Below are 12581 nucleotides of genomic sequence, written 5' to 3' on the forward strand. Positions count from 1 at the left end.
CAGCAGCATGTCTGCTGTTCCAAAACAGCCGATTGTTTGCTGTTTCAGCAAAAAAAAAAAAAAAACTGCTAAAACAGGTGAAAGGACAAGCAGTGTCTGTTTGCTGAAATAGCAAACATTTGCTATTTTTTAAATTTGATTTCATTAAAATATGTTATAGCTTGGCTGAAACGAACAAAACAGTTGATTTAGGTGTTACATTAACACATTAAAACAATACTGTTACGTTTTTATATTTAGGCGTTTTTAATTACCCGACAATTAAAACACATTCTTTTAAATAACGGCAATCTACAATTTATTTACTATGACTTCACACTTTACAATTCGTTCACACTGAAGTTATTCGTTTGACGCTTTAATTAAGACTGACTCGTTAGCAGCATGCGAACGCTTTTATATATGACGGTGTGGCAATACGAGAACATTCTGGTAGCACTTCAATATTCTGGCAACGCCAGAACATTCTTAGACAATGCTAGAAGGATCTACGACCATTAAGTTGTTTACCTGGTGGCTGCCAAACACATACACACTCACATAGATATATGCTCGCATTACTACAACAACAACAATAATGACAATAGACAATGAGATGAAATGAGAATGCAGAATAACAAAGCAAAGGGGTTGCTATTCTATGAGAGAGTAAGAACTAACATTTCGGTAAGCAAACAAAAGAACATAAAAGAAATTCAGGAAAATACTAGAAAATGAATAGATGATTCCAAGTGATAGCGAAATTTTATCGTTACAATTTGAAATTTTAAATTAACGGAAACTAATTTAAATAAACTTATATCTATAATTATCAAATTCGTAACACTGCCTCCCGCTTAAGCCTGTTCGTCCCGAACAGGCACAGAACCTGTTCCGTAAGGAGCCAATCGTTCCAGATGTACAACTTTCATCTTTGATCTAGGGCTGTCGTCCTTCTGAATCCGGTATACAACATCATTGATCTTCTTGATGACTCTGTATGGGCCTTCCCACTGTGTTTGCAGTTTAGGACACAATCCTTTCTTTCGTTGCGGGTTAAATAGCAGAACCAATTCTTCTTCTTGGAAGCCCTCAGTATTTACAGCACGATCGTATCTCGCCTTCATTCTGTTGCTGACCATTTTTATTTTGTTGCGCACTGATTCGTGAACTTCACCGAAAGTGTTTGGGATGTCGTTTCTGTTTTCTTCCATGGCAAGCTCATTAGGTTTAGCGCCGAATATAAGATCTCCAGGCAACTTCAACTCAGTTCCGAATAGAACATTGGCCGGTGTTCGAGAGGTGGAATCATGAATGGCAGATCTATACGACAGCAAAAACTTTGGTATATACTCGTCCCAGTCCCTCTGGCCGTTGTCCACTACTTTTCGAAGATGTTCCTCCAGAGTGCGATTAAACCTTTCTACCATGCCATCGGATTGTGGATGTAATGGCGTAGTCCTCGTTTTCTTGATACCAAGGGATTCACACATCTCTTTGAATATGGCCGATTCAAAATTTCTTCCCTGGTCTGAGTGAATCTCGGACGGCACACCGTAGCGACATATCCAGTTTTTGTTGACCACATCCACAATCGTTTTTGCCTCTTGGTTTGGAATTGCATACACCTCCGGCCATTTGCTGAAGTAATCCATGACCACAAGGACATAACGGTTTCCAGAATCACTTACTGGGAAAGGGCCTGCCACGTCCATTGCTATTCTTTCAAACGGGGCTCCTGGTCTATATTCTTGCATAGGACCTCGACTTCTCCTTGTTGGACCTTTCGCCTTCATGCACTTCTCGCAATTGGCTACCCATTCAGCAATTGATTTCTGGCATCCAACCCAGTAGAATCGTTGCTTCACTTTCTCCGCGGTTTTGGTTATTCCCAGATGACCTCCACTGGGACCATTATGGAACTCCGCCAAAACGTCTCTTATTTTGGAATCTGGAACGATGATCAAATTTCGGCTGCTCTTGCCATCTTCGCTTTCCCATTTACGTTGCAGGGATCCATTGACTAGAACTAAACTATCCCATTGAGCCCAGTATGATTTCATAAGTGGACTTTCGGCTGCTATGTCTTTCTTACTGGGCTTCTTGTTCTCTTCCTTTGCCGAAATAATTTTGTTCAAAATGGGATCTTTACGCTGTTCTGTTGGCCAGTCCACTCCAGATTCGATGTGTAACAGCCGAATATCAACAATCTCCTCCTTATGTTCAGCTTTCGAGCAGTGCTTGCATTCTATACTGCAAGGTCGACGTGACAAAGCGTCAGCGTTACCGTGTTTTCCACCTTTTCTATGCTCGATACTGAAATCATAGCTTTGGAGCCTCTCGATCCAACGTGCCAGTTGAGCTTCCGGATTCTTGAATTGGAGCAACCATCGTAGAGCTGAGTGATCAGTCCTGAGCAAGAAGTGTTGTCCATACAAATATTTATGATAATGTTTTACACTCTCTATGACGGCTAGCAGCTCTCGTCGCGTTACACAGTAGTTCTTTTCGGGCTTGGACAACGTTCGGCTGAAATATCCGATGACCTTCTCCTTGCCGTCTATCTGTTGGGATAGCACACCTCCAATACCATGCGCGCTAGCATCTGTATCCAAAACAAATTTTTCGCCCGGAATGGGATACGCTAGAACAGGAGCTGAACATAAAAGTTCTTTTAAATGTTGGAATGAATCCTCCTGTTCGTCGCTCCACTGGAACTTCTGACCTTTTTGCGTCAATTTATGGAGACTAGCGGCGATGCTGGCGAAGTTTGGGACGAATCGTCGGTAATATGTACATAACCCAAGGAAACTTCTTAATTCGTGGAGATTTTGGGGTCGTGGCCAATCTCTGACAGCTTGGATTTTGTCTTCATCGGTGGATATGCCCTCTGCAGTCACATGATGACCCAGGTATTTAACTTCCCGCTGGAAAAGGGAGCATTTCTTTGCGTTAAGGCGTAGACCAGCGGCTGACAATTGCTGGATAACGTCTTTCAAGTTCTTAAGGTGCTCGTCAAAAGTTTTGCCCATCACTATGATGTCGTCCAAGTATATCAAGCACGACTTCCAGTGCAACCCCTTCAGTACCCGCTCCATCAATCTTTCGAAGGTAGCCGGAGCGTTGCAGAGCCCGAACGGCATTACATTGAATTGCCAGAGACCGCCATTAACGCCAAAAGCCGTCTTTTCCTTGTCTTTCTCGGCGATCTCTACTTGCCAATATCCACTCTGCAAATCAAGCGTAGAAAACCATGTTGTTCCGGCTAGTGTGTCCAACGTGTCATCAATGCGTGGAAGCGGATAACTGTCCTTTTTGGTGACATCATTCAGTTTTCTGTAGTCCACGCAGAATCGGGTACTTCCATCTTTCTTTTTGACCAGCACAACTGGGGAACACCAAGGACTTGATGATGGCTCGATCACTCCACTCTCCGCCATTTCCTTTATGAGCTTTTGAACTTCGTCTCTTTTTGCCAGGGGAACACTTCGTGGTGCCTGTTTTATGTGCCTTTCTTCTGCGGTTTTAATTTCATGTTTCACTACAGATGTTCTTCCTTGATTTCCCTTTTCAGAAGCAAAAGCAGAGGCGTTTTTCCACAACAATTGCTTGGCTTTATTTCTCTCTGACGGCGATAGATGACGTGTCCAAGCCTCGAAATACCCTTCTAGGTGTTTTCTCACTGCTCCATGTGTCTTTGATGAGTTGCCTTCCAAATTGACTATTGCCTCGGCTGGTGTACATTTTCCAATATCAGAAAATTTTACAATTTGCTCATGATTGTCAGACAAGTTCAAGACACGAACTGGTATTAGTCTCTCTTCGTTCGTTGTTACCAGGGCATTTGCTATCAAGATGTTGTTGCTTTTGTTTTCTGCTGGTTCAACAACCCACAATTGGCCGACTTCACAATCTCCATTCATAGAAACCCATATAATTGCTTCGGCGTTCGGTGGTATAGACTCTGACTGGCTCGTTGTCAAACGTCTGACAGGTGTATTCTCGTCGTATCCCACGTTTACCGTTATTTCGGCATCGCACCATGTCATTACACGACGCTTCATATCCAGATTGAGGCCAAAAGCAATCATGAAATCCGCTCCAATTATAACTTCGTCTACTATATCGGCCACAATGAAATCATAAGTAACGGATTTGTTAGCAATAGTTAATTTTACGGCGACCTTTCCATATACGGTTGCGGGTTCCCCTGTAGCCGTGCGTAGCTTGACTCCAATCAGTGGTGTAACTTTTCCTTTTACTAAATCAGATCTAATGATAGACTTTGATGCACCAGTATCCAACGTCAAAGTACGCTTGTCGCCATTAATAACACCCGCAATAGTTAAATTGTTATTTTTCTGTTGAACTATTGCTATGGAGATGGTGGGGCCATCGTCTGTGGGAGCCAGCTCTTGCCCCGCTGAACTAGCTCGATTTAGTTTAAAGGTGACTCACTTGACTGTGGGGTCACCTTCTTATGGCTATTGTTTAATGGAGATGGTGATGTGGACCTTGACCGTTTGCGTCGTGCCTTGCATTCTCGAGCTAGATGTCCCGGCTTATCACAGTAATAGCATTTGATCCGGGATTTATTTGCCTCTTGCTTCATTTCTTGCATTGCCTGCTTAACGGCTTCTTTCACTGAATCAATCACGGAATTTGATTCGTCATTCTCGGTCTCCACCTTACGTACTTTGTGAATTTGAGGACGTGCTAGTACCCTCGCTGTCTCTTGTGTAAGGGCAAATGTTACAGTTTCCACAAATGTAGCTTTTTGTGACGCATATGTTGCACATTTTATGTCTGGGTCTCGAATGCCATTCACAAAGGTCTCAATTTTGATGCGGTCCACAAGTGGGTGACTCTCTCCTGGGTATGCCAATAGCACCAACCGCTCAACTTCTGTTGCAAAATCTTGTAGAGTCTCATTTGATTTCTGGACTCTTCCTCTTAATTCCATTCTGAAGATGTCTTGCTTATGTTCTCCACCGTACTTGCGTTGTAGCGCAGCTATTACTTCCTTATAGTTATTTCTGGAAGAAGTTGGGATACTTTGTATTACATCGGCAGCATTACCCTTCAATGCCAACAGAAGTTCAATTGCTCTGTCGTTGTCATTCCACATGTTTCTGGATGCCACCGTCTCAAATTGGAATTTGAAAACATCAAATGAAGATGAGCCATCAAAAACAGGAGTTTTGATTTTTGGGCCCTCGATTACGCGCACTGGGCCACCTTTCATTTCTAGTTCTGACATTTTTTTCTCAAGGTGTAGAAATTTTTCATCGTGAACCACAAATTTCTTATCCAATTCCACAATTTGACTTTCAATGTGGTCTACGCGTTTCTCCATACCTTCCGAAAGTTGTTGTAACTTTTCATTAAGAATTCTAGAATTTTCGTCAAATTTCTCCACCAAAAGAAGAGAATTTTCTTCCATCATTTTTCTAGAATTTTCTTGCATTTTTAGAGCGTTTTCTTCCAGCAATTTTCTAGAATTTTCTTCCATTTTTAGAGAATTTGCTTCCAGTTTTCTAGAATTTTCTTCCATTTTTCTAGAATTCTCATCCATGATTTTTCTAGAGTTTTCCTCCATCATTTTACTCAAAACACTGAGCATTGATGTGTAATCTACAACACTCGAAGCCACAGACGGAGTTTCTACACTGCTGGTATTGACGAGTATTGATTCATCAATGTCTTCCTTATAATCAAACTCATGCGTCGCAATGTCCATATTACGCCGTTCAAACTCTTCCAGTAGACGCTTTTGAAGCTGGGCCTTATTGCCTGTTGTCGGCAGCTCCAGTTTGCTCAATTCCTTTTTTAAGTCTTCCACTCGAAGCTCATTAAACTTCATTGTAGATTTTTTTCGTTATCCCACTTCTGACACCAATTGTTACGTTTTTATATTTAGGCGTTTTTAATTACCCGACAATTAAAACACATTCTTTTAAATAACGGCAATCTACAATTTATTTACTATGACTTCACACTTTACAATTCGTTCACACTGAAGTTATTCGTTTGACGCTTTAATTAAGACTGACTCGTTAGCAGCATGCGAACGCTTTTATATATGACGGTGTGGCAATACGAGAACATTCTGGTAGCACTTCAATATTCTGGCAACGCCAGAACATTCTTAGACAATGCTAGAAGGATCTACGACCATTAAGTTGTTTACCTGGTGGCTGCCAAACACATACACACTCACATAGATATATGCTCGCATTACTACAACAACAACAATAATGACAATAGACAATGAGATGAAATGAGAATGCAGAATAACAAAGCAAAGGGGTTGCTATTCTATGAGAGAGTAAGAACTAACATTTCGGTAAGCAAACAAAAGAACATAAAAGAAATTCAGGAAAATACTAGAAAATGAATAGATGATTCCAAGTGATAGCGAAATTTTATCGTTACAATTTGAAATTTTAAATTAACGGAAACTAATTTAAATAAACTTATATCTATAATTATCAAATTCGTAACAATACATTAAGATTGTGTCTTGTATTTGGTATAAAACTGATTATTGAATTAAGCCATAACAACAATTCAATTAGTAGCCAAATCAAGGAACACTGCAATAAGGATGGGGTGTGTCCAGAGTGAGATGGGTAGGCTTAGCTGGGCAAGCGAAAAGGTGACGAGTGTCACGTGGCCCTCAATTACAGATGGGACACACGTCAGCTACGCTGCTATCAATCACTGATAAGTAGGAATTGAGGCGGCTGCACTTGCCTGATCTCAGTTGGGCCAAAACCGTGGTGCAATGGTAAGCATGCCCGCCTTGCATACACAAGGTCGTGGGTTCGATTCCTGCTTCGACCGAACACCAAAAAGTTTTTCAGCGGTGGATTATCCCACCTCAGTAATGCTGAGGGTTTCAAAGCTTCTCTAAGTGGTTCCACTTCAATGTCGAGCGCCGTTCGAACTCGGCTATAAAAAGGAGGTCCCTTGTCAGTGAGCTTAACATGGAATCGGGCAGCAGAAGTTCACCAATGTGGTATCACAATGGACTGAATAGTCTAAGTTAGCCTGATACATCGGGCTGCCACCTAACCTAACCTAACCTAGTTGGGCCAAAACTACCCTGGTCTGCTAGGGATATCTCTCTCCTCCGGTGCTATGGGCGGTGGTGGGACTCCTAGAACAGGATTAACCTTGTAGCTTCTCACCGCTTCAGCTACAGTATCCTCATGAATCCTGTTCAGACCTGTCTGGCATGCTGCCTGATCTAGAGGCTCTCTTTTATAACGCTGGATCTCGCGCTCTAGAAGGTGAAGATCAACCCTTACATTCCTGGGAGGAGGTTGTCTATCCACAAGATGGTGATTTGGATGACTGCTTCGATAGCCACACAAGAGGTACTGATTTCACAACATGTAATTGTGTCGACGAACTGGGATGATCTTGTTCTCCGCATAAAGATGATCCAGGGAGGTACTGCGGAGACATCCTGTTGCAGTTCTACGGGCAGCGTTCTGACAGGTCTGTATGTTATTCCACTGCTTGTCGTTCGTTTGAGGTGTCCACACTGGCGTAGTAGTCAACAAGGTTTCTTTGTCCGCACCCCAAATGCTGCCGGTAAGCGACTTCAGGACCTTGTTTCTACCGCGGAGCTTATCACAAATTGCAGTGGCATGGGCGGACGACTTAAAGAGGCTGTCGAATATGACCCCGAGAATTTTGGGGTAATTTGTGGTCGGTTATTTCGCCGTCGACTCTGACATTCAACTGCCTGCGTACTTCCGCCGTCCATCTAGTGAATATTGTGGCAGAGGATTTGGTGGGAGATATCCTTAAATTTCTTGCAGTGGAATAACTGGTAAGATCAGCGAGGTAGACGTTCAATCGATCACATATGTCATCAACAATGGGCCCGGATGCCATGATTGTACAGTCGTCCGCATATGATACAATCTCGACGCCGTCAGGAAGGGGTGGAATCGAGGACAGGTAGAGATTAAACAGTGCCGGAGACATCACCCCAGCCTGGGGAACTCCCTGCTTAACTCTACGGGGTTTTGACTCCTTGTCCCTGAATTCCACGTACGACTGGCGTCCGCACAGATAATTCAGAACCCAACGCTTGGTTCCTGCCTGTAGGGGCGTATTCTCGATGTGTGGCATGGTTGACCGTATCGAATGCCTTCGATAGGTCAAGCACCACGAGGACCGTCCTGTGACGGCTTGGGCTGATTGAGTCCATATTAATGTGTGCTGAAATCTTTGCCTGGCTTCAGTAGTGGAATCACCCTACCCATCTTCCAGACATCGAGTATAATGAGTGATTCTAAGGACAAATTGAGGAGTCTGGTCAACTCCCAGTATTCCCAGATGCTTCGGCATTAGCATTGAAATTCCATCGGGGTCCAACCCTAAACAACCCCCACTATATTTAAGTAAGAATCAGTAGTGGAATCACCCTACCCATCTTCCAGACATCGGGTATAATGAGTGATTCTAAGGACAAATTGAGGAGTCTGGTCAGGTACTCAACTCCCAGTATTCCCACATGCTTCGGCATTAGCATTGAAATTCCATCGGGGTCCAACCCTAAACAACCCCCACTATATTTAAGTAAGAATCAGTAGTGGAATCACCCTACCCATCTTCCAGACATCGGGTATAATGAGTGATTCTAAGGACAAATTGAGGAGTCTGGTCAGGTACTCAACTCCCAGTATTCCCACATGCTTCGGCATTAGCATTGAAATTCCGTCGGGGCCCAACGCCTTGGGTGGTTTCGCGCTGTTGATGACATTAGTAACTTCGGCTGTGGTAAATTGGGGCATGTCATCGGCTCGGAGACGACGTATCATATCATATTCTAAACAACCCCGACTATATCATACCCTAAACAACCCCCACTATATTTAAGTAAGAGCTACATGTAAGTCTAAATACAATGGGCTAATACAAGTACATTTGAAATTTGAGTAACATTGGTTAATAAATAAAAGTCTTATGGCCAAATTTGGGAAAATCGAGCGATTGGTTGATATCACAGGAGATTACCTTATACTGAATTTGAGTAAGATAGGTCAATAAATGAGTCTACTATGGTCAAAAATAAGGTTATTAGATGCAAATTTTTGAAAATCGAGCGCTACATATATATGGGTCCCATATCTAAATCTGAACCGATTTGGATGAAATTTTGCAGGTTTGTTTGATATCAGAGAAGGTTACTTTGTGCTAATAGATAAGGCTTTTGAGACCAAATTTTGGAAAATCGGGCAATACATATATATGAGAGCTATATTTAAATCTGAACCGATTTCCATGACTTTTGTCACATAGCTCTATAGAAGATTAAACTAAGCCAACTTTGAGTAAGATCGGTTGATAAATAATGGACTTATGGCCAAATTTGGGAAAATCGGGCAATACATATATATGGGAGCTATATCTAAATCTGAACCGATTTCGACGAAATTTGGCACACTTGAAGGGTAGTATATTAGTTTACATTGTGTCAAATTTGACTCTGATCGGTTAGAAAATGAGCGCAATCAGACTCCATTTATCGAAATCAAGCGATACATATGTATATATGGGAGCTATATCTAAATTGAATCCGACTTTTCCCAAATTCAATAGTGTTCGTCCCTGTGTCAAAGAAAAACGGCGTATACCAAATTTCATCAAAATCGGTTACTAATTGCGACCGGAATACTGCGAAATACATGGGCAGATGGGCGGACACCAAGGTCTAGATCGACTCAGGAGTAGATTCGTTTAAAATCAATATTTCTGGTAATCACAGTTTTTGCCAGATCAAAGTTAACAGGTTGGTTGATAAGTCCCCGGTCTGACACATAGATGGCGTCGCTAGTATTAAATGCATATTATTTTTATATAGTACCAACCTTCAAATGATTCGTGTCAAAATTTGACGTCTGTAAGTCAATTAGTTTGTCAGATAGATGGTCTTTTGTGAAGCAACTTTTGTTATTGTGAAATGGAAAAAAAGGAATTTCGTGTTTTGATAAAATACTGTTTTCTGAAGGGGAAAAATACGGTGGAAGCAAAAACTTGGCTTGATAATGAGTTTCCGGACTCTGCCCCAGGGAAATCAACAATAATTGATTGGTATGCAAAATTCAAGCGTGGTGAAATGAGCACGGAGGACGCCCGAAAGAGGTGGTTACCGACGAAAACATCAAAAAAATCCACAAAATGATTTTGAATGACCGCAAAATGAAGTTGATCGAGATAGCAGAGGCTTTAAAGATATCAAAGGAACATGTTGGACATATCATTCATCAATATTTGGATATGCGGAAACTCTGTGCAAAATAAGTGCCGCGCGAGCTCACATTTGACCAAAAACAACAACGTGTTGATGATTCTGAGCGGTGTTTGCAGCTGTTAACTCGTAATACACCCGAGTTTTTCCGTCGATATGTGACAATGGATGAAACATGGCTCCATCACTACACTCCGGAGTCCAATCGACAGTCGGCTGAGTGGAAAGCGACCTGTGAACCGTCTCCGAAGCGTGGAAAGACTCAAAAGTCCGCTGGCAAAGTAATGGCCTCTGTTTTTTGGGATGCGTATGGAATAATTTTTATCGATTATCTTGAGAAGGGAAAACCCATCAACAGTGACTATTATATGGCAATATTGGAGCATTTGAAGGTCGAAATCGCGGCAAAACGGCCCCATATGAAGAAGAAAAAAGTGTTGTTCCACCAAGACAACGCACCGTGCCACAAGTCATTGAGAACGATGGCAAAAATTCATGAATTGAGCTTCGAATTGCTTCCCCACCCACCGTATTCTCCAGATCTGGCCCCCAGCGACTTTTTCTTTTTCTCAGACCTCAAAAGGATGCTCGCAGGGAAAAAATTTGGCTGCAATGAGGAGGTGATCGCCGAAACTGAGGCCTATTTTGAGGCAAAACCGATGGAGTAGTACCAAAATCGTATCAAAAAATTGGAAGGTCGTTATAATCGTTGTATCGCTCTTGAACTATGTTGAATAATCAAAACGAATTTTGACAAAAAAATGCGTTTTTCTTTGTTAGACCGGGGACTTATCAGCCAACCTGTTATACCCTGGCCACACCCTCACAAAAAATCGCTTCTGTAACATATACTCCCAAACATATATTGCTTCAAGCATATACATTTTTGGGTATTGCCCAAACATTTATATGTTTGATCTCTACCAATATATAATATGTTTGAAAGCATATTGGTCTAAACAATATATGTTTGGGTAGTCTAAGTTCCAAACATTTTGTATTTTTGCATCCAAATTCAATAATGTTGTCTTCCAAAAAACAATATGTTATTATGTGACCATATAATATGTTTGGAAGCATTTTGCACCCAAAAATATTATATGCTTAAAAAAAATTCTCCCAAACAATATTGTGCTCAAAATTTTATTTATTTATTTATATATTTACAATCATAATGAATTATGAAAATAAACAGGTAATATAGGTGCTAACAACATAGGTTTTCGACCTGAATGCTCAAAATTTTGTTTCTGCCCAATTGTATATTCCCCGACATCTTTCTCACTTCCACGAGATTTTTTAGTTCTTAGCACCTTTTTCTGTAATACAAACATTGTAGAAGAAATTATTCAATTGTATGATTTTTTTATTTTAATTTTACCTTTTGCCGGACGGGGATTCGAACAGCAGACCACACAGTTTGTAAGGATCAAAGAAGTAGCTGATCAATTGCCCAAGGAAAAATAAAATGTTAATTTTGTAATAACAAGCAACAACCACCAACTTAATTCAATATCGCTCCCTGTTAAATAGCGCTCCAAGCTACTAAACACATATATGTTTATAGGCTATTTCTAAATTAATATATGTTTCCATCCAAGCATATTATATTTACAAACATTTTATGTCCCAAACATAATATGTTCTAACATATTAACATATATGTCCCAAACATGTTATGCTAGTTTATGAACATTATATGCTTGCACTCAAAAATATTGTGTTTAAAAATTTGTGTTCCAAACATATAATGTTTATAGCCAAACATATGAAAAACAGTCTTTTTCATCCGTGCACTATGTGGTTTAGGGTATAAACATAGATGTATATGAAAAACCTTTTTGGTTTGGTTCTTGAAAATACTTTATAGGCTCTAAGCCTATAAATTTTACAAATTTTTTTCAGCTAGATCACAAAGTATAAAAATATAACAGCAAACAACGGCTGCTTTTTTATCAGTCTATTTTTCTATGAGTGCAGATTTTTGCCATTCTCACAGAAATAGTGAAACAGGACATCACGTCGATCAAATTTAACTCGATTCTGAAATGTAGTTTCCTTCGGCACATTTTTGTCATTTGGATCAAGATAAAATATATTTACACCAAAAACAGGGTTCTTTGAATGGGTAACATTTTGTGTCGGCTTCCCTGTATTAACCGATTTCAACCACATCTCAGCAATAATCGTCTACATAGGTATTCCTTCTTGTTCCGAGCAATGTGATGAGTATTTAAAATATAGAACGTTAGAAACTTTCAGCCATATATACTCGTTTTTTTTTGTAGACACATAAATTAAAAAAAAATGGATAAACCAGAACAAATATATG

Source organism: Haematobia irritans, chromosome 3, assembly GCF_050003625.1.
Source record: "Haematobia irritans isolate KBUSLIRL chromosome 3, ASM5000362v1, whole genome shotgun sequence".
NCBI classification, from domain to species: Eukaryota; Metazoa; Arthropoda; class Insecta; order Diptera; family Muscidae; genus Haematobia; species Haematobia irritans.